General features: G+C 43.8%; 1 protein-coding gene across 2 annotated transcripts in view; it reads left to right on the top strand.

Annotated features, from left to right (window-relative positions):
* Positions 1-9,810: 9,810 nt before the first annotated feature.
* The window catches only part of RAB5B (RAB5B, member RAS oncogene family), a 78,363-nt gene continuing 62,992 nt past the window's right edge, over positions 9,811-25,181 (top strand). Inside the window, exon 1 of one of the 2 annotated variants that reach the window (XM_089680160.1) lies at positions 9,811-9,965. The gene's annotated coding sequence lies outside the window, so the exon portion shown is untranslated. Of the gene's footprint in view, positions 9,966-10,185; positions 10,310-25,181 lie in introns of those variants that run through there. The other variant, XM_089680164.1, reaches the window with a different exon arrangement.

Below are 25,181 nucleotides of genomic sequence, written 5' to 3'. Positions count from 1 at the left end.
TGTAAGCATGCTGCTTTGTATTGCTCTGCTATGCTGTGAATGGGGCACTGTGCCCTGCATTTATCCAGTGTGGAAAATTGTAGGTTTCTGCACATAGTGTGAATGAGCCTTCAATTTTCTAGCATGTTGGCAGGTTATATGGGAGCATTAAAAACATTGCTAGTATACTTTGTTTTTTTTCTGCATTTCTAAGCCCATGTGAAAGAAACCTTATTATTGGATAGCTTAGCTTAGGTAGGTCCTCTTTATATTATAATTTTTGTAAATCTAAAATTGACTGTATGGTCAGATTGTAATTTTGTAAGGTGACCCGTACAGACAATTTAAGAGATAATGTGCCCTATTCTGCATCATGTAGACTTGTGGCCAAAGCAATTTACCCGTTATTTTAATTGGGGGGGGGGGGGGGGACAAGAAGAAGTGAGTATGTGAGAAGTGAGTATGTGGAGGATTGAGTGGCTATATGTCCTATTCACACTGGTGCAATTTCTCCTGTGTCTGCTGGTGCACTGCAGTGCACAACATTGGAAATTGCACCATTTCTATGCTGCCTATTTACAACAATGAGGCATACTACGTTTGTGGCCCCATAGACTTCAATGGGAGTGCAGGAGAAACACATGTACATGTGTTTTTGGCAGGGTTTTGTTCTTAAAGCAGTTATAAAGGCTCAAGGTTTTTTTTACCTTCATGCATTCTATGCATGAAGGTAAAAAAAACCTGTGTGCAGCAGTGCCTCCATGCCTCTCAATACTTGCCTAAGCCTTATTGTGATCTAGTGATGTGAACAACCGCCTTGGCTGTCCGGGGTCTCTGCCTCCACATTGGCTGAGACAGAAAGCAGGAGCGATTGGCTCCCACTGCTGTCAATCACAGCCAGTCAGCCAATGAGAGAGGGGGCGGGGCCAAGCAGCGGCTCCGTGAATGGACACATGGAGCAGTGGGTGCCCCCATAGCAAGCTACTTGCTGTGGGGGCACCTGACGAGAGCAAGGGGCCAGGAGAGTGTGCGATGGATGCGGGCTGCTCTGTGCAAAACCACTTCACACAGGTAAGTATAGCATGTTTGTTATTTTAAAAAAAATTATTAACCTTTAGAATCGCTTTCAAGCTGATCTCCATGTTTTGGCGAACTTTAGTTTGTTTGGACCAAGGTGGTCTGTAATGTCTCTCCAATCTAAGCATTGAAAGTTTGATCTCTGTAACTTACAGTTGTGATGAGATAGCGATAACACCAATCTTAGTTGAATGACACTGACAGTGACTCGATCCAGATGACACCTTGTAGATTTTGTGAAGTTTATTCCATAAACTGAGAGGATCTTACAACAATGAACATCGGATAGGTCAAAAGATCATAATGTGATCTACTTCATGAGACATGAGGCTTGAAGCTGAGGTGCATTACTGGGAAAATGAATAAAAGGGTGGGGCTATCTATGTAGCATGAACTAAACCAAACGAAAGGGAGGAGCAGAGACAAAATACAAAGAACACTTAAAGGCATATGACAGTCATGTGAATCATGACATGGTTCAAACAAACTATTTTACTTTGGTAACAGATGCAGTGGCTGTGTGCTGTATAAACTGTATGTAGCCTAAACGTTGCATACAGTTTAAAGCACTGAGTTCTGGCAGTGGGACAGGAACTTCCCATCCCACTCCGGGAACAAAACCCGGTCAGGCTGCTCAGCCATTCACAGGAGGCTTTGTATTTTATTTAGGAATACAAGACTCTTATTGGCCGAGGTGGAGACTGTGACATTATCCACCCACCTCAGCTACTTTCATTCAGAAAATACAAAGCTTCCTTCAAATGGCTTTGCAGCGCTCAGCCTGACTCGATTTTGTTTCAGGAATGTTCCTGGCCCACTGCTGGAACATAGTGCTTTATACTGTATTTAACATTTAGGCTGCACACAGTATAAAACCCCTGTTCTGGCAGTGGGACGGGAACTTTCCTGGAACAAAATCGAGTCAGGCTGAGCACTTTTGGGAGCTCCAGCAGCAAGATCTATCTCCTCTACATGTTCAGTACATGTTCCCACACCTCCTGTTGCATCCTGTATTATTTATAACAATACAAGGAAACGTGTGCTGACCTCATTGTGAAAATGTTAGATGCCCAGCTGTCATGCTGTTCCATTCTGAGTTTTGGACCCAGCCTAAGAAGTCAAACCAGCAAGATCAGCGTGCAGGCATACTTGTTTGACATGAAGGCAGAGGCTCAATATGACAGCTGGACAACTAGCATTCTCTAAGAAGATCACAATACCAGCCTTTATGGTTCTCTCTATTTTGATTTTAAAGTGTGTCCAAAATAAAACATTGCATATAGAATACAGCGTGCCAGTAGCAATAACAATGCAGACTTTGTTTTTCGGAGTCCTTCCTGTAACATAGTTTCACTTGGTGATCCGGCCAGCAAGTCTGTTATTTTTCAACTGCCCTTAACTTCCACCTTTCCTGGATAGCTTGAGAAAAAATATTTACAACTGACAGGTTCGTTTTTATTCATTTATGTAAAACCTTTATCCCAAAAAGAAACCTGTTGAGGCAACTGCTTAATAAGTGTTAGCTGGAGTTGGGTTTTATGTTGTTAGTTACTAATGTAAAGTCCGTCTAAATATACTAGTTCACACACTACCCTTTCCTCTGGCCATACAAGGATGGCCATGTTGCTCCCCCATACATACCGGGGAGGACTGAATGTAGCCAGCCTAAAATAGGAGGTGTTAATGGCCAATCACCAATGAAAATAAAGGAATAAAAGAAAACTAATGCAGCCACCACATCCAATGATTGGTAAGCTGCAATATATTACATTTTTGTTTTTGGGTTCAGTTATGCTTTATCTAACCACTTTTTTTGGCATGTTGATAAGGGTTAGACCTCCTGTCAGGTTTGTATTGTTCTTGGAGTCCCCCTTGGAGAGATTCACCACTTTATTGTCACTGAGAAAGTGAAGGGAATTCCAAAATTTAAGATCTGTCCCTATAAGAAAAGGTGAAGGGACATCTTGTAATGGGCAAAGGGCCAACTTTCTAAAGCAGCTTTTCTTAACCTTTTTACCTTCGAGGAACCCTTGAAATAATTTTCAGGTTTTGGGGAACCCCTACTAAAAACACTTCATTGGGGTCAGTGGGACAAATGCACCTTAACATTGGTGGTCAGTGTGATGAATACCCCCTTAGGGCTGGTTCACACCATGTCCGCACATGAATCTCACAGAAATGCACTGTCTGATTCAGACCACATGCACTCTGTTTGCAATCTGCGGCAGGTGTCAATAGAAAGCTAATAACACTCCAAAAGAAGGTTGCAGACGCAGTGCATTTGCCTGTACTGCCGCGCATGGTAATTCTTCCTTGTGATTCGGTGACGGTGCTTTGTAAAAAAGTACAGCATGTACTACATTTTGGTGTAGTGCTATTTTGAGCCCATTCAAAATGAATGAGATGAGACCACACCGAACCGCCTGCGAATCGCACAGCGCATTCCTGTGCGGGCATAGTATGAAACGGCCCTTAAAGCTGAACATTGATTTAACAGTTTCAGGAAACCGATACATTGCTGGTAATGTAATAGTCACATTTGTGTGTGCTCTCAACCCAAATGGCTGGTGTCATAACTGATGATGTGTGCAGCACCATGGCAGTTTCAGATCAAGCAGGGGCGTAGATGGCAGCTTCCTTAGCTGTAAAGGATAGGGGGATTTAGTTTCACTTTAAAGTGGTGGTCAGAATTACACTTTATAGATGGGGGGAAAAGATTGTCAAGCTGCTGACTGCCAATTGACTTTGGCCCCAGAGCTATGCGGGCGCTGCCAATCAGGACCATCAGTCACCGCTCAAGGAACCCCTTGAGCCTCTGGAAAAACCCTGGTTGAAAATGGCTGGTCTAAAGGCTCATTCACACAGGGGTTGGTAAAAGCAGGTTGAGCTGTGGTTGTACTGCCCCCTCACACCCCCCCCCCCCATAAAGCATAGCAGCCACTTAGGGTTGTACCCATGCTGTGACTATAATGCTTTGTGGCAAAGGTTAAACAGTGTGGTGCATTCAGCAGATGGCACGGTACATGAATACAATCCATTTAAGTGAACACATGCAATTGCAGTGAAAGAGCTCTAAGATCTAAGAGTGACATATCTCACTCAGAAATTTTCTTTGAGAGGGTGAAGTTCCACATATCCCCTTCCTGCCCAGGCCAATTTTCAGCTTTAAGCGCTGTCGCATTTTGAATGACAATTGCGCGGTCATGCAACACTATACCCATATGATATTGTTATCATTGTTTTTACACAAATCAGAGTTTTCTTTTGGTGGTATTTAATTGCAGCTGGGTGTTTTATTGTTTGTGCTATAAACAAAAAAGCAAAAAAAATTTGAAACCGTTTTTCTTTGTTTTCCATTATAAAATTTAGCAAACAGGTAATTTTTCTCCTTCACTGATGTGCGTTGACGGGTGGCACTGATGAGGTGGCACGGATATGCAACAATGATGGGCACTGATAGCACTGTTCAACAAATTTTTATTTTTTGCCAGTTTTGGAAACAAAAGGATCCATCTCTTAATGAATTTCACATTCTGAGTTCAAATATAACAATGAAATTTGTCAATTGGCTCTAGTTTTTCTGTAAACGGAAAGTTTTCTACTATAGGCGTAATGACTACATAATGCACAATAATTATATAGATAGATGTCTTTCCACAAATATAAAGCAAGTGATATTGACTACATAACAAAGCCTAAATAGCATAATATATTGCATAGGATTACCAAGAAAAATTATAGCCATAAGCTAAGTTGAATCATTTTAATACTTAGGATTCTCACTAGTTTTGTCTTCAGTTTGTGTCGGTTTTGCTTCTCTTGGCTTTTCTCTTGTATTCGAGGAAAGGGCTATCTCTTACAACTGCACGTGACTACACGCTTCAGGTTCTTCCTCACTTGACTCAACCACGAAGGATTCTGGTGCTTTAGGAATTGGTAGCCCCTCTCCATGAGGAACTGGACGTATTGCCGATGGAATATTTGGATAGTGCACAGATAACTTTTTCTTTTTATTTAGCCCTTTTACAATTGGAGGCACCATACAAAAGTAACAATTACTAACATGATCTGTTGGCTCTCTCCAAATCATTGGCACAGCGAAAGGCATAGATGCCTTTTTTCCATTCAACCATTGCTCCAGTGCCGTCCCACAAGAATTGCAGCATATATGTGGTGCCCAGCTCTTGTCCTGGTCTCCTATCTTGCAGCCAAAATACAAGTTGTAGGCTTTCTTAATCATTCCTGTTATCCTCCTTTTTTGTGAGATAAAAGTTATTTCACCGCAGATATAGCAGAAATTATCTGCTTTATTCACACAAGTTCGAGGCATTACTGAGTAGCCTATATAAGCATAAAACGAAATGTAAAGACGCTGTCGAACTACAATCAGCTACAGATACTGCAGCTTTTATGCAGTGAAGTGATGCAATTAAAGGCTAATATTGCATCATCTCAGTATACATGCAATTTTCTATTGGTCACCAGTATCAATTGCGCAATATGCAGCTGAAGTTGCATCATAATTTTGAATGGCTTACGTCATTAGATGGGTGAATATATCATGGAAACTAGAGCCAATCAACATTTTTTAGGGTCATTTTCGTTTTCAGCACCCCAAAATTATGTAAGATTAGCTAATTTTATGCCCAAAACTTTTTACCTGTTGAACAGTGTAGGTGGCACCGATGGGCAGCACTGATGGGCATGATGGGTGGCACTAGCTGGTGGCACTGCTGGGCAGCACTCATGGGGGGCACTGCTGGACACAAGTGGATGGCACTGCTGGGCACAGGTGGGCAGCACTGCTGGGCACTGATGACCGGTGCCGATCTGTTTTCTGACAACTGCTAGTTATCGGCAGTATCGGCAGCCAATAACTGGCAACTGCATTTACCGGTGACCTGCTGTGTCATTGGACACAGCTGATCACATGGTAAAAGGTTGCTGTGATTGGCCTTTTACAACATGACGTGATCAGCTGTCTCCATAGGACACAGAGATCGCTGGCGGTGCGTTCTGGGAGGGTGTCATATGACGCCCTCCCAGTTCTGGACAATTGCGCTGTAGCCTTCATTCGGTTATAGCGTGGTTGGGCAGTGGTTAATTATCATTTTACCATTTTTATCTTTATACTGCTAACATTAGTAAATAGGAAAGTATATTGTATTTACTTGTTTTAAACTATTTGTTTTTATGTTTCTTCAGTTACTTTCTGGTTTCTTGCTATCATACATCCCAACCACGGCACCACCTGCCCGGAGTTTGCATGTTCTCCCTGTGCCTGCGTGGGTTTCCTCTGGGTACTCTGGTTTCCTCCCACACTCCAAAGACATGCTGGTAGGTTAATTGGCTCCTGTCTAAATTGGCCCTAGTATATGTATGTATGAATGTAAGTTAGGGACCTTAGATTGTACGCCCCTTGAGGGTTAGGGACTCGTGAATGTACAATATATATGTAAAGCGCTGCGTAAATTGATGGTGCTATATAAGTACCTGAAATAAATAAATCCCAGAAGTCTTCTGCAGGGGAGGAGGGGTTTTCTCAGCTAAGCATGCCCTCCTGTTTGTATGCCTGAACTAAGGGCAAATGGATTCCAGGAAGTAAATGTTACATGAATCATCTGTCCATACTCAAGATGGTCACGGCCAGAAATTACAGGGGTTGTTTTTTTAAGTGATTTCTTAGCGAACTAAAGCATGGAGACTTGGATATATGGATGGGGGAGTTTGCTTTGAATAATATAAAATAATTACACATCATGTTTGCTTTGTGGTGATTAGATGCAGTGTAGCTCCACTTTAACTTCATCTTGCATCGCTGAGACGGGGAGTGAAGGGAGATTTCCCCAATGTTACACAGCCAAAAAAAAAAACCTGGCAAGGGATTTTAACCCCTCCATACCCTATCCAAAAACCTTTTGGTTTTACTTCATACACTAACCATTTAACCACTTGCCCTCCTGAGGATTTACCCCCCCCCCCCTTCCTGACCAGGCCGTTTTCTGCATTACGGTACTGTTACTTTTGCTGACAATTGTCATGCAATGCTGCACCCAGATGAAATTTACGTCCTTTTTTTCCGTACAAATTGAGCTTTCTTTTGCTAGTATTTGATCATCTGTGCTTTGATTCGCTACAGAAAAATAAAAAAGCGACAATTTTGAGAAAAAAAAATTATTTTGGACTTTTTTCTATTAATCATGTCCAGTAAAAAAAATCTAAACAAACAAATTTCAAATCAGAAATTTAAGCCAAAATCTATTCTGCTACATGTCTTTGCTAAAAAAAAAAATAAAAAATCCCAATACGTGTAAATTAATTGGTTTACATGAAAGTGATAGTATTTACAAATGGTGGCATATATACTGGGCTTTTTTTTTTTTTTTTTTTTTTTTTTTTTTTACTAGTAATGGCAGTGATCAGGGACTTATTGCGGGACTGTGGTGGGTATTCTGACACTGGGGGGAATTGACCTGGTGTTACTGACATCCCCAGTGACACCAATTCAGTGATCAGTTTTAAAAAAAAAACAAAAAAAAAACACTGACACTACTAATGGCACTGGGCAGGAAGGGGTTAACATGAGGGGCGATCAAAGGGTTAACTGTGTGCTATTTCATTATGTACTCTGTCCATGTGCTTCACTGTAATCACACTGCTTTGAATGGCTGTGCTATCATTGACTCTTGAAGATGTCAATCACCAGGTCCTGGCAGTGATTCATGGCTGGGACTGGGGGTTTGATGGAGAAGCTGACGGGACAGATCTCTCTGTTGTCAGCAGGGACTTCCCCTAGCAAAAAACTCAACACTGTAATTACAACACAGTACACTATTAACCCTTTGATTGCCCCAGATGTTAACCCCTTCCTGCCCAGTGTCGTCATTACAGTGGCTGTGCTTTTTTTTTTTTGCTTTTTTTTTTAGCACTGATCACTGTATTAGTGTCACTGGCGATATCGGTGCCAGTCAGTTCCCCCCCAGTGTCAGAATGCCCACTGCAGTCCCGCTATAAGTCACTGATCGCTACCATTAGTAGTGTTACTAAAAAAAACTAAATCCATTAAATATACAGCCATTTCTTGACGCTATAACTTTTATGTAAACCAATCAATATACACTTATTGGGATTTTTTTTACCAAAGACATCTAGCAGAATACATTTTGGTCTAAATGTATGAAGAAATGTAATTTTTTTTATTGGCTATGTTTTATAGCAAAAAGTCCAAAATACTGTTTTTTGTGTTTTTTTTTTTTTCTAAATTGTTGACTTTTTTTTTTTGTTTATAGTGAGCGCACAAAATAAAAGATGCAGCGGTGAACAAATACCACCAGAAGAAAACTTATTTATGGAGGAAAAAATTACTTAAATGTAATTTATGTACAGTATTGACTGACCATGCAGTTGTCAGTTAAAGTAATGCAACATCGTATCACAAAAAATGGCCTGCTCAGGAGGGGGGGTGGTAAATCCTCTGGAGGACAAATGGTTCTTAAGCCCTTGACACCGACGTCGCACACATATGCGGCCTCACAGAATTGGGCTTTTTTCTGTGGGGCTGCATATTTGCGTACTTGTCTTTGTGCTGGGAGTGTCCCGCTCGGCGCGCTTCGAGCACAAAGACCGTGGTGTCACTGAGAGCCCCGAGTCCTGTGCTAGCGATCGGGACCCAGGACTCCTGCTTCTGGGTCACATGATTGCTGTGATAGCTTCTGATTGGCTATCACAGTGATCAGTCACTGTACAGCCTGGCCCCCCTTGCTTTTTTTTCTCTCTCTATGAATGGAGAAGAGAGATACATTGTATCTCTTTAACTCAAAGCATAGAGAGAAAAAAAAGTTTGTAAAAAAAAAAAAAAAGATAAATATTTAAAAAAATAAAGAAAAATACCTAGATCAAGGTTTGATCTAGTTTAGTGCCAGGGTTAGTGCTTGGGTCAAGGTCAGGGTTTAAAATAAAATGGTGTCAGTGTGTTTTAGGTATAAAAAAAAAAAAGCCGAAAACAAAATGCGCACTATTGTTTCTGGGCTGTACTACAGGTACAAACAACAAATAATATACACATATATAGTATCACTGCGATTGTCAAGAGCTGGAGAATGTATTTTGGGTTGTTCTTTGGTGGTAGGTTATGGTAGTAACAAGAAACACACAGCTAAATAAAAAAAATTTTTTTTTTTACTATTTTGGGCCAGTTTTCCTTTGATAATAAAAAAAAAATCAGGAGATATCCATTACCATTTACCACCAAATGAAAGCAAAATTTCTCCTGAAAAAAAAAAATCAAGGTATAATCCACTTGGATGTACAAAGTAGTTGTGGTGATTTGCACAGATTACTATCACATGTCAACGTTGCAGATTTGTTTTACCCTTTGGCGTGAAAGGGTTAAAGATATGTTGTCATTGCTGGGCCTCTTGTTTGAGGTGATTGTAGCCGTTTTAGTGCATTTGCGACAGGAACAATTGAGTACTATCTGTGATACTTTTTTTTATTTGCACTACAATACAATTTTGAGGACAAGCTTTCAGGGAATGTCCCCTTCTTCAGGTCCAAGCAGTACTTGTTGGAAGGCCTGCTTTCCTGGCTGTAGTACTGTAGGACACACAGCTGTGGAACTATCATGCACCAAATAACCCCGCCCCCAGTCAGGATCACTTGGATCATTCCATTCAGAGGCGAGGACTGGCTGACCTCCTCATCTGACCCCGCCCCCTATCTCCGTTCAAACCTCCCGCCCTCCCCCTCTACTCTTCCCAGCCCCGCAAGTCACGTGACGGAGCTGCGTCACTCCGGGTACGATCACATGATTGTGATGTCAGCGCAGGTCCTCTAGGCCCCCGGAATCCAGCGTACACCGTCCGGCCAGGCGCACCGAGTGCGGGGGAGACCGCGGCTTCCGTTAGCAGGTAATTTCCGCCGGAAGGAGAGCGCCCGTAGTCTCCTTTCCTCCGCCGCAGCCTGCTGACCGTGCCGGCTTGAGGTCTGTGTTCTGCCGGTGTCAGCCCCATGAATGTGACGGTGTGCAACAATAATGTGTGAAGACGTGTCTCCTGTGTGAGCGTACACTGAGCCCGGACAGCTGACAGCCCTCCCGGACTGTGGCCGCGGCCTGGGCCCTGTGTCATGCCGGGTGAGGCCTGTAATGGTGACGTCTGGAGTCCTCCCATTGTCAGCGCTCACAGCCTGGAGTTGTCCTGTGTGTACACCGTGTGTGCTGTGCCCATCGCCTGGAGGAGACCCACCCCCAACGGTGTGTACAGGGGGCCGATCTGACACCCTGTGTGCATACATGCTGATGTGGATATTGCTTCTTCCTAGATGTTAGTACATACCACCATCATTGTACTTTTCTGCCTGTTCTATCCACAGCTGAGCTATGAAGAGCTTGTCATCCTCTGTAGAACAATCCATGGAACAATCTGTCTAGTACATAGTTTCTCATGCATGATCTAGAGCTACCCCAGTCAAAAATCCAGATCCTGCTGCACAAAATGGCCTCGATGCCCCATGCTGTCAGATTAGGAGTCCAGAACCAGAGTGAATATCCAACATAATGTTTGCAATGAAAAGGAGAACTCTCCCTTTAATGCAAATGCCATATCTGTAGGTTTTTTCTGTCACCCATAAAGCCTAGCCAAAATCTTCCCATTGTTTATGTTCCTACTATTGCCAGGACACACTGAGCTCTGCCACTGCTGTGATGGGGGATAGAGACATGCACTGCCCATGCTTGGCTAGAGAATTCGGATGCTCACTCTTCATCTGTGATGCAAGGGGCGATTGCCCAGCAAATGGCAGGTCCTGGAAATAAGGATGTAGGAATGTAAACATTGGGAGCATTGACAGAAGAGACCTACAAGCATGACATTTGCATTAACCACTCATCTGCCAAGTATGTTTATAAATGGCTTGGTAGACAAGTGGTTAAAGCAAGCTTACAACTGCTACTGCAGCCATTAGTTTTGTATCGGCTTTAACAGCCATCAAACAGCTTTCTGATAAAAGTGATCACTTTATGGGGCTGTAAAATTGAGCTCCCCTACCCTCACTGGGGAGCCCAGGATTGCTGGAAATGGCCTGCACAATGAGAGCAGGAGGAACTCTGGGAATGGAAATTCCCTCGTCCTTCCTGCATCTACTGACCCTGGATTGATGGTTGTTATGTAACTTCTTGGGTTACAGCTATCATTCCTTGGTTAGTGTAGTTGAGGATGCAGCTATTCAAGCACACTCAGTGTTTGATTAGCTGAATTGAGTGGAGAAGATATTGGAAGTCTAATAGACCTCCAGTGTCTCCCTAAAGTGATTCTAAAGGATTATATTTTTTTAAGGAAAAAAAATAACAAACATGCCTTTACTTACCTGCTGTGTGCAGTGGTTTTGCACAGAGCAGCCTCTTCTCGGGTCCCCTTCAGGCTCTCCTGGCCCCTCCCTCCTGTCGAGTGCCCCCACAGCAAGCAGTCTGCTATGTGGGCACCCACCGCTCCATGTTTCCATTCACACACGGAGCTGTGGCTTCTCCCCCCCTTCTCATTGGCTTACTGGCTGTGATTGACAGCAGTGGAAGCCAATTGCTCCTGCTTCTGTCTCAGCCAATGAGAAGGAGTCTCAGTATAGCTGAGACTCCAGTGCATGCCGATGGATCAAGAGGGGGCTTAGGCGAGTATTAGGGAAGGATGCTGCACAGAGAAGATTTTCTATGCATGAAGGTAAAAAAAACCTTAAGCCTTTAGAACCACTTTAAAAAAGAATACCTGTCACTGGCCCCTGATAGCTAAAAAAAAATTAAAGCGCCCTAGTCACCCCTGTACTTACCCATATAAAACAAAAACAGTAATTCTAGGGTCATCATTTATGATTAACTGTACACTGATCGCCTGTAAAGGCCGTTTACGTAAAAGGTGAACTTGGCGTTTAAAGTAAAACTGAAAGCAAAGTGATCTTTTTAGATTTGGTGTTCGTGGAGAACAGAAACACTGTCAGGCTTTCAGTACTGTCTGTGTCCACGTTAGGGAGATTCGCTCCAGAAATGGAAGTCAGGGTGAATCCAAAATTTTCAATTACCACCAGAACAGGAATAGAGGGGAAATCTTCCAATAGGAAACTTGCTTCCATGACAGTGATTTATAAGCGGATTTCATTCAAATTGGAAAGAGACCTTTTTCCTTCGTGTTGCGTCTATAGGACAGGAAGTGAAGGGAAATCTCCTTAAAGGAGAGGTACATCCAAAGCTCTTTTGGCTGTGCTGTGGATCACAGGAGTGCAGCTTGTTCTGCACTCCTGTGGATCACAGGAGTGCAGCTTGTTCTGCACTCCTGTGACCTGTTTTCATCTGACAGGAGGCTAAAGCCAGCTGTCAGTTTATGCCACTCAGCTGGTCTGGTGTGGGGAAAGATCCTAACTTTAAAGTCAGGATCCACCCCAGAGTATTGAGCTGCACCTGGGCCAGCTTCTCAGCGATCTCCCCCCGCAGGGGTTGGGGTGCTGCACAGACAGCGGTGACTGACAGTCACCACTTTCTGATCACAGCGGGGGAGGGGGTACTCGGCAATCAGTGGTCATGTGATTGCTCTGGTCATGTTCTCACACTTAGAGTCGGCGGGACAGATGCAGCATCGAACCAATTCTGCATCCACCTAGGTAAGTATAGTTAGGGGGGAAAAAAGACAAACTTCTTTAAGATATGACAGATGGCAAAAACAAAACTGACAACACTCTATGGAATAAAAGTCCAGCACCTTAAAGTGTAAGTTCACCTTTTCAGAAAAAAATGAAAAGTTGAATTAACATGCTAACACCACTCCATCCCAACACCGTTGGTGCAGCAGCTCTTCTCCCCTTTCCTTCTGCAGAGCTTCCAGAAAGGATCAGAGCAATTCTGATTGGTCAGCTCCGGCACAGAAAATTGCTCTGCTCCATCCTGAAAGCCTTGCTAGAAGATGTGGGATTTTTAAATCCCCAGAACGTTGCATCAGTTGCTTGGGTATTGACAGCTCATCACCCACAAAGGTAAGTACATCTGGAACCGGGAGGTGGGAAGGGTGTTCACCTTTTCATTTTTTTTTCCTGAAAAAGGTGAACTAACCCTTAGGGCAAGGCCAGTCTGCCATCTTGGTAGAGGTAGGGCTTTGCTTGTTTTATGTCATAGTCTCCAGCAAAGAGAGCAGTGATTAGCACAATAGTGACATTACCAAATCACACTTGAAATCTCCTGAGACTAGCTGCAGATGTACAGCTATAGGGCTGTAGGAACAGGCGTGCCTAAGCACTCCTTTACCAATGCTATTTTTCAGGGTACAGCTTAGGTACAATTTACAGTTATGGATCTTCACTTTATGAGCTGAAGCCCACTTGAAGGGCCTGTTAAGACTATGAATACATTGGTTATCATGTGTTAAAGCCCAACTCTGGAATTTTGTCAAAATCTGCCCTTGCAGTGGTAGAACAAGAGGCAGTATTACTTTTTCTAACCTCTGAACTGCTGTCCTCTTCTTCATAAATCTCTGGCATGTGGGCAGTCTCTCAGTGCCATCATGTACAACACAAGGCTATTAATGCTACATTGTACGTGGGGCAAGCTTGTGGTCAGGGCTTAAAGAAGGCTGGAGGAACCCTGTAGGGTGAGGAATAAGGTAAGTAGGCTGAACGCGCCTTTAACAACAAAATATTCCCCTGCAGTTGGCCTTCTCTGTATTGCAGGGGTGTTTCATTTATTTTATTTTTTTTTGTGCCTGGAGGCTTTTTAATTTTGAATGGACTAGCAGTGCACCTTATTGTACAACGTAAATTATGATTTACATCTGTGTGTTGTGGTGCTTCAGATCGCCATTGAAAATAGGTGTATTTATTACGTATAAGTGTGAATTGGCCTTAAAGAAAAACCTCATTTCTAAAGAGCAAGCAGTAGGCTGCACGGTGCCATAGACTTCAGAAATGCATCCTCTAAAATGTGTTCTTCTGTTATATGCAGCCAAAGGCACAGCAAGTATGGGCGACTTAGGTGTGGTGTATGACTTGCCTTCTAGGTGGTTCAGCTTACATATTCAGCTGTTTGACTGAAGTTCCCTTTTTATTTTCGGTGAAGTGTTGACTGGGCAGCTGTGTGAAAGTTGCATGTTCATTAGTTTCTCCAGGCATATGAACATTCAGTGCTAGGAAATTCACTTGATGACTCTTTCCCTCTGCTCCTACCTGTTTGTATTCAAGGATTTTCTGTGGATGTACTCCACACATAATTTTGACAGAAAGCAAGGCGCGATCATCACTGAAGGAACTTCATGGAACTGCAGTTTCACAGCAGAGTTGGAAAGGTAAGTAAAAGGCGTCCTCCTAATGAGCAATTATGTCATACACCAGATTCTAGCAGCAAGAATAAGTGGATTCTTGTGGCTGGGGTGACAGGTGTATATGACAGCACCTGTACAAAGCAATGACAGAAGAGAACAGCTGTGGTTCACAGAACGAATGGTTACCTGGGGTTAGTGAACACAGAAAACCAAAACCTCCTGCGCTGCCACTATACCCCAAAAGGAAACACAAATAAATCTATACCCCAAAACCAGGAACGGCTGCTAGCACCCAACTATATAACCAAATAGTGAGAAAACAGCGGGACAATGGTGGTGCTGTGCTAATCCTATATAAAGTAAAGAAAAACTACATAACACTAATCGGCAAAGAAGAATGAAAACATGAAAAAGGATGTGTCCACAGATCTGTGGTCATAAATGAAATATCAACATATATACAACACAAATAAACGCACCCAACTAGAAAATGGTGGACACACAAAGGGAAAAGAGTGCTGCACTACTCCTGTTCAAATGGTGAGCAAATCCAAGACATATGGGAAAATACACAAGTGAATATTGAAAACATATAAATATGAGAGTGAGAACGTAACCGCAAAAGCGTGATCATAAATGAAATATGACCATCCGATAAAGCATGAAACAAAAAAAAAAAAAGAAACGTGAGCAAGTCACGTAACACGTAGGACAGAGGTGTGGTGACGTCAGTTCCGGCGTGCACGGCAGCAGCCATCTTGCTACACCCATGCAAGTACACCCTCTGTGTTTTGTGCTGATTTTGAAGCTTTTGGGTCTGCAGACCCTGTTTATTCATTGTAAGTGGGCATTTGGCGTTTGCCTTCAAAAAATGTTCTAATTACTACACTATGGAACTCCTTTTTTTTGTTACCTCTTTATGGGGAGCGCATGAGAGGCTATCCGGTCCACCATTGCTGGAAGGGGGAAACCACCACTGTTGTTAACGGTTCCTGGATTACTACCTAAGGCCCAAAAACGGTATGTAGACCTTTTTGCTGAGCACCTTTCTGATGTGTGTTGGCCCCTAGGGGTCGCAGCATGGAGGTGAGCAGGCATTTTAGCCGGTGGTGGATACATTTATTATATTGATCACCGTACCTGTCACCAATCAGGTCTTACACGGAGTTATACCATTGGATTTTGCACAAAGTTATTTTGGACATTACACCATTTTGTTCACTTTTTTAATTTTTTTTGGCACTATCCGTCACGTATTGTTCATGCTTTTGTATATGTCTTTTCACATGCATTTTTTTTTTCTTCTATATATATTTTTTTTCTCTTGATACACTCACGAAATTACCCATCACATTGGGGTTTTTTTTGTTTCATGTGTTATTGGATGGTCCTATTTCATTTATGATCACGCTTTTGCTGTTACATTCTCACTCTCATATTTATATGTTTTCAATATTCACTTGTGTATTTTCTCTCATGTCTTGGATTTGCTCACCATTTGAACAGGAGTAGTACAGCACTTTTTTCCCCTTTGTGTGCCCACCTTTTTCTAGTTGGGTGCGTTTATTTGTATTGTATATATGTTGATATTTCATTTATGACCACAGATCTGTGGTCACAGCCTTTTTCATTTGTTTTCATTTTCATTCTTCTTTTCTGATTAGTGTTCTGTAGTTTGTCTTTACTTTATATAGGATTAGCGCAGCACCACCTTTGTCCCGCTACCTGGGGTTAGTGATGTATGTTTGAGACTTCAGTTTGGTTCAGTTTTCATGCTCACTGAAGTGAGTTTTATACACCTTGCAGATTGCTGCGCAGAAAAAAATCCGCATGTGATACCAGTGTTGTGGTGTGAACAGGGCACGTAGAGAACAATTGATTTCGTTGTGCCCTTGCAGAACGTGTGCAGGAAATCTGATGTCTCTGCACACTGGTGTGAATGGTCTTTTTGAAATTCCAACTATATTTTAATGAAGGCTCGTTTGACCTCAGAAATTACAGTATAGCTATTTTTATTCTAGGAGGATCACAAGATTATCTGCTGTTCGGTTGCTTTCTGTTAGTTTAAAGATATAGATCAGCTGTAGAAACATTAACTTCCTTGAAGCATTCATTGGAATCTTAATTCATTTTCTATTGCCCTCCAAGCTTGTTTACATAGCGGCAAGGCAATTGTTATGCAAGTTGGCCATGTCAGCCAGTCTCAAGGGGAGTTATTTACTAATATTGCATGGTGCAAAATTTGATGCATGTCTGCATAGAAACCAATCGGCTTCCAGATTTTATTGTAAAAATTTAATTAAGCTGGTTAGACGCTGATTAGTTACCATGCACAGCTACACCAGATTTTGCACTCTTCAGTTTTAGTAAATCAACCCCAAAGTGTCTTTCTCTGCTTTTTCACTCAGGCTTTTTCAAATCTGCAATAGTGTTTTGTACACCTTGAGCCCTGCTTCACACTGATGCGGTGCGGAATTCACAGCGTTTTCTGTGTGAATTCCGCACCTCATCAGAACCGCACCCAGAAAGTAGCCCGCAAAACGCGGTGCGATGTGCAGAAATGGATTGCATAGGTGTGAATACCCATGCGATCCGATTCTAGCGCGGACCTAAAAAAGGGCCCCGCACCTTTTTTGGAGGGGGAAGGGGGGTGCGGTGCGATTAGAGCCATAAAAAAAAAATCTATGGCTCCAATTGCACCACACACAAATCGCATGTGATTTGCACAAGAGTGCGGTTCCTGTGCGAATTACATGCGATATACCGCACTGCATATATGTGAACCCAGTCTGAATGTTTGCTTGGATGATTATATTTAGAAGACTGTCATCTAGTGTTTGTGGGTATCTTAAAGTATACAGTTGTGCTCAAAAGTTTGCATACCCTGGCAGAAATTGTGAAATTTTGGCATTGTTGTTGAAAATATGACGGATCATGCCAAAAAATGCTCTTTTATTGATGGATGATGATCATATGAAGCCATTTATTATCACATAGTTGTTTGGCTCCTTTTTAAATCATAATAACAGAAATCACCCAAATGGCCATGATGAAAAGTTTACATACCCTGTAATGTTTGGCCTTGGTACAGACACACAAGGTGACACACATGGGCTAAAATCTCAATTAGAGGTTAATGTCCCACATCTGTGGCTTTTTAAATTGCAATTGGTGTCCGTGTATAAATAGTCAATGAGTTTGTTAGCTCTTACGTGGAAGCACTGACTAGGCTAGATACTGTGCCATGGGGATCAGAAAAGAACTGTCAAAAGTTCTGTGTAACAAGATAATGGAATTTTATAAAGATGGAAAAGGACATAAAAAGATGTCCAAAGCTTTGAATATGCCAGTCAGTACTGTTAAACCGCCTATTAAGAAGTGGAAAGTTTGGGGATGATTATATATATATAATTATGTAGTGTGTATATATATATATTTATATTATAGTATATATATATATATATATATATATATATATATATATATATATATATATATAATTTTATTTATTTTTTGTGATCACATACACTCTGTTCTCAGCTGTATGAGGAGCTTAGAGAGCTGGGGGAAGAGAGACAGAAGCCCACTGGTCCTCCCAGTGAATAGATGTGTTGGGGGGGGGGGGGGGGGGGGTGCGTGTCAGTGAATAGCTCTCATGCCTAATGTGGTCAGGTTTTTAATAATAAAGTAGAGGGACTGGCAGCAACACCAGGGATTTCGTACAAAGGACGCAATACAAGGAGAACAGGATACTTTTTCATACAAGTACACAGTATAGTAGGTGCATATCAGGAATATGAAATGTTGCGTTTTCATATTTAAAGTCGATCTAGACCTAATTTATCAATTCTCATATAGGCATTACAATGTTGATTGTATTCCAAATGTTGTTTTAAATATTTTAAGCACCCAACAGACATGGGCAGTTTGTGGCCCTAGAGCCACATCTGGCCCTTTTGGTTGTCCCTGGCCACCCCCCAGTGACTCTATTGTCAGCATGCCTCTCAGCTTCAAAGCCGACAGGCTCAGAGAGGTAAGTTGGCAGATGTCTGTGTGAAGAGCTGTAAAAGCTGGAAGGAGAGAGCCTGAGGAGCTGATCAGTGCAGTGGGGAGGCTCAGTTTTGGCAGGAGAGCATTACCTAGGAGATTTCCCAATGCATTCCTGCCACTCTGTTACCCGTCCACGTTCTTCCTGTGTTAGTGCCAGCATGCTGCAAACCCCAGGAGCTATGCACCTGTTCTTCACTCCGGGTCAGAATCTGCTGAAACCTCCACTGTACAGATGTCAGGCACTCTCCTTCTAGTGACTGTGCTAGCAGCTCTGCCAGTTATTTCCCTGAGCCTAACAGTCACACATCTGCAGATTAGTTAAGGAACGAACCCCTGTGCCTGTCAGCTGCCTCACTGCCTTACTGCTTTTGTCGGCCTGCCCTGCACCAACATTGTGATCAGCAGATAAACAGAGTACATTTCTACAGTACTGCTTCAGATAATCATCAGTGTGCACACTGTTTCTTGAGCAGTTATACCTTTTATTACTAATGCCAGGTGTTTGTTTTCTATATATTTTTGTACTTACACCTTTCCAGTCCAGTTTTTTGTTCACCTAAGACTGCTTTCTTCTACTGGACACTTATATCCACTTCGTGCCTAGGCCAAATTTCAGCTTTCAACGCTGTCGCACTTTGTGTGGCAATTGCACGGTCATGCAACACTGTAACCAATTGAAATTTGCATCATTTTTTTTTTTTCACACAGAACTTTCTTTTGGTGGTATTTATTTGCCATTGGGTGTTTTATTTTTTGCACTATAAACAATAAAAGAGCAAAAAAATGTAATAAACGTTTTTCTTTGTTTCTATTATAACATTTTGCAAACAGGTAATTTTTCTTTGTATGATATAAAGGTGCCACGCTAAAGGTAATTTTTCTCCTTCACTAATGTGTGTTGATTAGGCAGCACTGATAAGGTGGTACGGATAGGCAGCTCTGATGGGCACTGTAGGCTGCATTGATGAGGAACTGAGCATGCTGCACTGATGGGTGACACTGATTATCAGTGCCCTGATGATCAGTGCTGATCTGCTCTGTGACAGCTGCCGGTTATTGGCAGTACTTTCCTCGCGCTGTGACAGCATGAGGAAAGCGATGCCGATAACTGTCAACTGTATTTACTCTGTGATCTGCTGTGTCATTGGACACAGCTGATCACGTGGTAAAAGGCCACCTTGATTGGCCTTTTACCTCATCACGTGATCAGCTGTGTCCGTAGGACACGGAGATCGCCAGGTGCGTACTGCTGGGGGCACACGGGAGGACATCATGTGATGCCCTCCCAGAACTGGCTAACCACGCTGTAGCTGTCATTTGGTTACCATGTGGTTAATGAAAATATTTTTCACTGTACATTAAACTCTGGTTTGGCCCTCCATAACTGACCTTGTTCCTCATGAGGCCCTTCAACCACTTCCTGGCACTTCCTGCCCAAGCCAATTTTCAGCTTTTAGCTGTCTCACAGATTGACGATCTTATTTATTTATATATATATATATATATATATAACTCTGAGACCAGAGTAATGTCACCATATGAACATTGTACTACTCTGGGGAAGTGATCAGTTTGTTTTTTGTTTTTTTTTTAATTTAACTGAATGAAATTGATTCATTCAGTGTTTTTGTTGGCCACAGCTAATCACAAGGCACAGATGGCCAGTGATTGGCCCAGTCTGTACCATGTGATCACTGTCAGCAATCACAGCTAGCCACACAATTTTGTACAATAGATGGCATGAAAGGAACCCATCCATTGTTTACAATTTTCATGTGACCTGCTGTGATTGGTCCGATGGACACAGCCGGCAACGGATCTTGCCGCAGCAAGGCGGAAATCCCTGAGGACTTCATATGGCACGCAATCAAGACAAAAGTCCCTCTCGGCCATCACTTTTCTTATGGGCCTGGGAGGGAACTGGTTAAGAAGATGAATTGCCCACCCCTGCTCCAGAGGAATGCTAGTTGAGAATAGCTGTCACGTACCCCCTTGGACTCATTGCATAGTCAGTTTCCCAGTATTGCAGACTCCAGTATGTCTCCTCTTATAGATGGCTCCTTTACATCTTTTTATCAATCTGATTACAGTGAATAGAAGTGCTAGATGTGGGTCTTTGCAGAATTGCGTTCTCTGCTGCTTTTACAGAATAAGCCCCGGTGGGTATTATTAATCTATGTTGGCCCTGCATGTACATTTTAAGTTTAACCCCTTAGTGACCTAGTTAATGCCTGAATGCAATTGTGAAAAGAATTAGAAGAATTGTCCAAGAGCCAAGGACCACTTGTGGAGAGTTTTAGAAACACCAGGAATTGGCGGGTAGGATTGTTTTACTCATCCACCATGGCCTGTATTCACGCTCACCACGCAAGACTCCATTGCTGAGGAAATTCACATTGAAGCTCCTTTAAACTTTGCTGCACAACATTTAAACAAGCCTGTGCAACACTGGGAGAATATAGTCTGGTCAGATGAGACCAAATTTCACTGCACATCACCCTAAAAACACCATACCAACAGTGAATATTGGAGGTGGGAACATCATGGTGTGGGGATGATTTTCACCATACGGTACTGGCAAACTTCATATCATTGAAGGAACGATGAATGGAAAAATGTACCAAGACATTCTTGATCAAAATCTGCTGCCATCTACCAGGATGATGAAGATGAAACGAGGGTGGACATTCAGCAAGACAATGATCCCAAACACAAAGCCAAGTAAACTCTCAGTTGGTTTCAAAGAAAGAGAATAAAGCTGCTAGAATGGCCCAGCCAATCATCTGACTGTAATCCAATAGAAAATCTATGGAAAGAACTAAAGATTAGAGTTTATAGAAGGGGCCCACGGAAGGTTCAAGATTTGAAGACTGTGTGGGGAAAAAAAAATCACACCTGAGGAATGCATGCGACTAGTTTCTCCATACATGAGGTGTCTTGAAGCTGTCATTTCCAATAAAGGATTTTGTATGAAGTATTCAGTTTCAGTTTGCGTGTTCAATATTTCTCCCTGTGTCATTCCATTTTATTATACATAACCTAATTTCTGAACTTATGTTTTGGTTTCTTTGTATGTATGAATTGCATGGGTTGTTATTGACATGGTGAAAACTTCATGTCAATAGCACCTTTTAGAAATCTATTTACTGCTGTGTTCAATACTTATTTACCCGCTGTATATGTGGCTCCATGGATAAAGGCCCACTTCCGTGAGGCGACCTGTTGGTGGGAGGAGGTTAAAGTGATCTGTTAAGATGAGAGTTCCCATGTTCTGTTTCTTCTTCATTTTGACCTATTCTTTTATCCTGCTTCTTTGGAGCGTGTTTTGTTAAGTCATTTCTCAGTGTGTAAATGCTTGGCTTTGTAGACGTTGAGAATGATTTTCTACAGAGCCCCTGTGTTTGCAGACCCAGTACTGGTGTCCAGATCTGGTCTTGAGTTCCTGTGCTCTGAACCATGCATGATGGGCTTAGAGCGCACACTAATCATGTTATGTTGAACAAGTTTTGCAGTAAGCTGGTAATGCCTTTCTTTTGTTTTCTTGTATTCTAATCATAATTTTGGGTCTTGCGTCTGTACTGAAAAAAAACCCCACACAGCTGTGAACATTTTGCATATTCTGTCTATGGCCACATTTGTGTTACCCACTTGCCAACCACCCACCTGCTTTTTACTGCAGGCAGGTGGCTTGTACAGGCACAATCCTGTACCTGTACGTCAGCAGTGGCTTCCAGTGATTGGGCACGGCAGGATTTTGTCAGAAGGTTTCAGTCAATGATACATGGCTGAGACCTGCTGATCGGCTGTATCCACCTTCAGCCCAGAGCCCTGTTTTAACAAACACAGGGCTTCGTACAGCACGTTGCACACTTAGACACACAGTTAACTCTTTGATCGCCCCTAGATGGTAACCCCTCCTCAGCCAGTGTCATTAGTACAGTGACAGTATATAGTATTATCACTGATCACTTTTTTACTATCGCTGGTGACCTCAGTGTACCTCCCTGTCATATATTGCCTGCTGCACTATCACAGTCCCACTATGTCACTGATCACCACCTCCTACTAGTATAAAAATAAATAAAAATGCAATATATATATATATATATATATATATATATATATATATATATATATATATATATATATAAATTATTATTATTCTTTCACACAAACCAATCAATATACACTTATCTGAATGTTTTTTCACCAAAGACATGTAGCAGAATACATTTTGGTCTAAATTTATGAAAAAGTAGATATTAAAAATTTTCTAATTGTAAAAAGTAAATTGTTTTTTTTTTTTTTATTATTTTTATTATACAGTATTTATATAGCACCAAAAAGTTTGCTCAGCACTGTACAGAGTAGTGGGGGACAGTACAGGAGACAATACAGTAACAGTATACGAGGGGTTCGAGGGCCCTGCTCTTTCGAGCTTACAATCTAGGAGGGAGGGGATAGTGGCACAGGAGGAAGTGGCTGTGAGGGATGGAGTGGTAGGAGGAGTGGAGGAGATCGGCGGTTAGGTGAGGGTGGGGGGTGGGGTAGGCTTCCCTGAAGAGATGGGTTTTCAGGGTGCGCCTGAAGGTGGGAAGGGCAGGTGACAGTCTGATGGATTGGGGTAGTGAGTTCCAGAGGATGGGGAAAGTCCTGCAGTCGGGTGTGGGAGGAGGAGACCAGGGAGCTAGAAAGTAGGAGGTCTTGTGAGGAGCAAAGAGTGCGGGCTGGGTGGTATTTGGGTATCAGGTCGGTGAGGTAGTTCGGGGCAGTGTTATGAATGGCTTTGTACGTCAGTGTTAGTAGTTTGAATTTAATCCGTTGGGCAATCGGAAGTCAGTGGAGGGAATGACAGAGGGGGGTGGCAGATGCGGAGCGGTTGGTAAGGTGGATGAGTCTGGCCGCTGAGTTCAGGATAGACTGAAGCGGGGATAGTCTGTGTTGGGGTAGGCCGGTGAGGAGGGAGTTGCAATAGTCGAGTCGTGAAGTAATGAGGGAGTGAACGAGTTGTTTAGTAGTGTCTGGGGTTAGGAACGAGCGTATTTTGGAGATGTTGCGGAGGTGGAGCCTGCATGAGTTTGCCATCGATTGGACATGGGGTTGGAAGGACAAGTTTGAGTCTAGAGTGACATCTAGGACTTTGGCTTGCGGGGTGGGACTGATGGTGGCGTTGTTGGTCGTGATGGTGGGGGTGGGGGCGCGGCCTGGGGGGAAAATTAGGAGCTGTGTTTTGGAAAGGTTTAATTTGAGGAAGTGGAGCAACATCTAGTCTGAAATGTCTATCAGTAGGTGGGTGATACGGGCAGAGACTAAGGGGGTGAGGCGAGGGGTAGAGAGAGGAGATTTTGGGAATGGAGGAGAGGAGGAGGAGTACAGGTGGCATATTAGGAGGGTAAGCGGAGTGGTGGTCAGGTGAGAGAGATGAAAGGTTACTCAGGGCGCAATGTTGCGGAAAGTCCGTCGTCCAGTGGCGAATCACGTTGACGTAGCTTCTTGTAGCAGGAGTTCGAGTGATTAGGATCTGGGTGGATAGGGATCAGTTCGGGAATTTGTAGGTTGTAAGTTCCAGTTAGCGTGAGTCCCAGGTTGGAAGGTTATGAGGGAGTCGCCAGGTGGGTTGCAGGTCAGGATGGGGTTGAATGTCCAATGGGCATGGGAGGTCCGGGATGGTGGGCCTCGACGAGGCAGGGCCGTTCTCCGGGGGTAGGGTCGCTCGCCAAGTCTACTCCGGGGGTGGATAGAGGGGCCTCGGGTCAGGCCATGTCTTGGTAGGCAGTGGCAGGTCTCGCTACTCACGGGGGTGGGCAGGAGGGCCTCAGGGCCAGGTCAGGCAACGACGTGGGAGGCTCTCGCAGGCCGGGTTCATCTGAGGGTTCAGGTGAAGGAGATGGGGACTGCAGGCCCACGGTTGCGGGCAGCGTGCCGTAGTGGGTCTAGATGATCTTTTTGACTGCAGGCTCATTGCTGGGTGGATTGCCGGAGGAGCATGCAGGGGTAGGCCTCACCAGGCCGGGTGCTGTAATTGCCTTGGAGGGGGAGACTGGGTGATACCGCTCCACCCTCCAGGTGCGTGTGAGGTTGGGGGGTCTTCACTGCTCACCTTCAATCGATTTTGGTATGGTGGGAGAGTGGTGGGCGGCCGGATCTCTGCTGTAGGCCGCGTGCTTGGTTAGCGCAGGCTGCTCCCCTCCGCCAGGTGTGGAAAGGGTAGGGGAGGCTTTCAGAGCTCGCCCTGATGCTGGTTGCTGGCTGTTGCAAGTACGCTTGTTTGCTGGGTGCAGGGTGGCCTGGAGTGGCCCCTGGGCCGACGGGTGCTGGCTGTTGTAGGGTGCTGGCTGGCCCTGAGTGGCCTCTGGGCCGAGGTTGGGTGCCAGCTGCTGGCTGGGTGCTGGGCGCTGGCTGTTGCAGGGTGCTGGGTGGCCTGGAGTGGCCCCTGGATGTTGGTTGCTGGCTGTTGCAGGGTGCTGGGTGGCCTGGAATCAGCCGAGGCTGGGTGCCGGTTGCTGCAGGGTGGCCTGGAATGGACCCAGGGCTGGTGGAGAGGGCCCCAGGGAGGCAGGCAGGTCAGCAGGGGCGGAGTGGCGGCGATTCGGGACGATGACCAGCGATTTCGGGTTGGCCGCGGCAAAAATCGAGGCCGCGGCTTCGTAGGCTCCGGGATTTGGCTGAAAATGGCCCAGCACCCCTCCCTGGGTGCTTATCGGGGGCCGCAGGGTCGTGGGGGCCCCTCCGGAGTCCACTGCCGCCCGGATGGCAGCGGATGGGGACTTGGGTGGTGGAGTTCCT

This window comes from Staurois parvus, unplaced genomic scaffold (genome assembly GCF_062004578.1).
Source record: "Staurois parvus isolate SC_StPar_1 unplaced genomic scaffold, SC_StPar_1.0 ptg000017l, whole genome shotgun sequence".
Lineage (NCBI taxonomy): Eukaryota > Metazoa > Chordata > Amphibia > Anura > Ranidae > Staurois > Staurois parvus.
The sequence above is the reverse complement of the archived record's forward strand: the minus strand, read 5'-3'. Positions and strand labels throughout refer to the sequence as shown.